The sequence below is a fragment of the Carlito syrichta genome, unplaced genomic scaffold, assembly GCF_000164805.1.
Source record: "Carlito syrichta isolate Samal-C Ts95f unplaced genomic scaffold, Tarsius_syrichta-2.0.1 Scaffold307015, whole genome shotgun sequence".
NCBI lineage: Eukaryota > Metazoa > Chordata > Mammalia > Primates > Tarsiidae > Carlito > Carlito syrichta.
In genome coordinates this window covers 308900-311224 of record NW_007251111.1, presented here as the reverse complement: position 1 = coordinate 311224, position 2325 = coordinate 308900, and the positions used below count along the sequence as shown (strand labels likewise).

The window sequence follows — 2325 nt, the reverse complement described above, 5'->3', positions numbered from 1 at the left end:
TTTTGCTTTTTAATCAAGATGATGATTCAGGAGGTTATCTGCCAGGTGAAGCCCAGCCCTGCTGAAATTTGTTCCTGGTTTTCCTAGCTCTAGATAAGTGCTTACCTGCTTAACATATAACCTTCTAGATGGCTCTCCTAATATCAAAGATCAACTTGCAAAATATTCTGAAAGGTGAGCCAAGCTGTGTCTGTGTCCTCTTGTGAAGAAGGCTAACAAAGGTGAACCAAGAACGCTTGCCTCAGGAGTGAAGGCCATATTCCACTCTCAAAGGTTTCTGTTATTTCAGCCTAGTCAACTTTCACCCACAAACGACTTTCTTTGAACAGTCTGATCAAAAACAAGGTCTTTAATTTTTTTTTTAGATTGTTTACTTACAGTTAAACCTTTAGACAGGGGGCCAACTCTCAGTGGTCAGTTTCCAATAGGTTAACTTTGGACTGGAGATTTTTTTTGTAAAAATCTACAGTTTTCAAATAGACATGAGTGATGCCAGTATTCTTGGCTTTATCTGATCTTACGAAGTATTTCCTCTCTCCCAGGGAACACCTTGGGGGAGTGCTTCCACAGGAGAACAACAACTTTAATGGGGCATCTTAGTCCGGTCCCGCAGTGAGGATTGCAGTCGACTGGGTGGTGACCGACGGATCTGCGTTGACATGGTTAGGGCTGCAGGGGCCGGGAGGAGAGAGAAGAGTCGGGAAGTCGGCACAGTCGTGTACAACGCACCGCCATGTTCTTTTATTCACATAGTACCTTCTGTGCATCACATATGCACGCTTACCTTGGTTTTTTCAGTACAGGATCAAGTGCAAAGTTTTCAGGGAAAAGCAATTACTGCCTGAAGAGTCTCATTCTCGTGCTTTCAGAATGTTCCTCTCCTGGGGCTTCCCTGAGAAAGCAAAGTTCAGTGCCCATCTTGTCCAAATTGTCTGTCAGTACTTGAGGAACTTTAAGAAAATAGGATTTCTTTTTTTAACAAACTGAGTTTTAGAAGAGAAGAGCTTTTGTAAAATTATGTTTGAAAATGATCATCGTTAACTTCAAACTGCTGGCAAAAATGCCAGACTGACTTTTGTGATGCCACATGCACAGAGAGGTAACAATCCCAGAATTCCCAAGGATTTGAAACACAGTCTAAGCTGGGAGTGGTGGGTCCCGTCTATAATCCCAGCACTCTGGGAGGCGGAGGAGAGAGGATTGCCTGAGTCCAAGGGTTACAGACCAGCCTGGCCAACTTGGTGAGACCTCATCTCAACAATAAAAATTAAAAAAAAAAAATTTAGCCGGGCTTGGTGGCACACGCCTGTAGCTCCAGCTACTTGGAAGGCTGATGCAGAAGGATCGCTTGAGTCCAGTGGGCCAAGGCTGTGGTAGCTGACAGCATGCCACTGCACTCCAACCTGGAAGATGGAGTGAGACTCCAACTCAAAAAAACCCCCAAAAACCAAACAACCCACAGTCTAGGGCCTAGATATAAATGAGTCAACAGCCATCAAAAAGCACATGCGCTTTGCTCCTTATGAGAAAGTGCTCTCACCTGTTCATTCAACTGTGTGTCAAGCATGTAAGTCAGAGAAACGGACAGCACAGGAAAGGATAGCAGACAGTACAGTCTGCCCAGACCATCTAGAAGGCAGTGCAACAGGCTGGAGCTATGTAACGACGATCACTCTGGAGGTGATTAGCAACAATAAAACTCCTACCATTTATTATTTATTGAGTTCTTATTATGGTCTAGTGGGCACAATCCTATGGAACAGGTGCAAATATTATTCCCAATTTTCAGCTGAGAAAACCAAAACACAGATAAAGTAACTTGCCAAAGGCCACACGTGTAGTAATCCACAGAAGCAAGCTCAGGACAAACTCGGTCAGACTTCAAAACTCAACTCTAAACTCTTTTGCTTTGTTCACCTATATTTCCATTCTAATTACTTCCAAATAAACTATCAAGAAAAGCCCATTTATATTCCACACTGTTTGATAAAGAGCATAGAGAACTATGCCATGTCCTAAAGGACATTTAAAATCTAATATGTATACATTTGTTGGCATTAAAGGGTAAACTTCAGGTGGGGTACGCCGGCTCATACTATAATCCCAGTACTTTGGGAGGAAGGCAGTGGCGGGAGGATCACTTGAGCCCAGGAGCTCGAGACTAGCCTGGGAAGCATAGTGAGATCTCGTTTCCACATACAAAAAATAAATAATAATTAGCCAGGAGAGATGGTGTGTGACTGTAGTCCCAGCTGTTCGGGAGTCTAAGGTGGAAAGATAATCTGAGCCCAGGAGGTCAAGGCTGTGGTGAGCTGTGATTGTGCC

At 43.7% G+C, this 2325-nt stretch overlaps 1 long non-coding RNA gene across 1 annotated transcript; it reads right to left on the bottom strand.

The window, feature by feature from the left end:
• Positions 1–334: 334 nt before the first annotated feature.
• LOC103266083 lies at positions 335–1156 on the bottom strand. Its single transcript, XR_504680.1, has 2 exons — positions 785–1156; positions 335–669 (listed from the first exon to the last, which is right to left on the bottom strand). It is a non-coding gene; the product is annotated as an uncharacterized LOC103266083 (long non-coding RNA).
• Positions 1157–2325: the final 1169 nt, after the last annotated feature.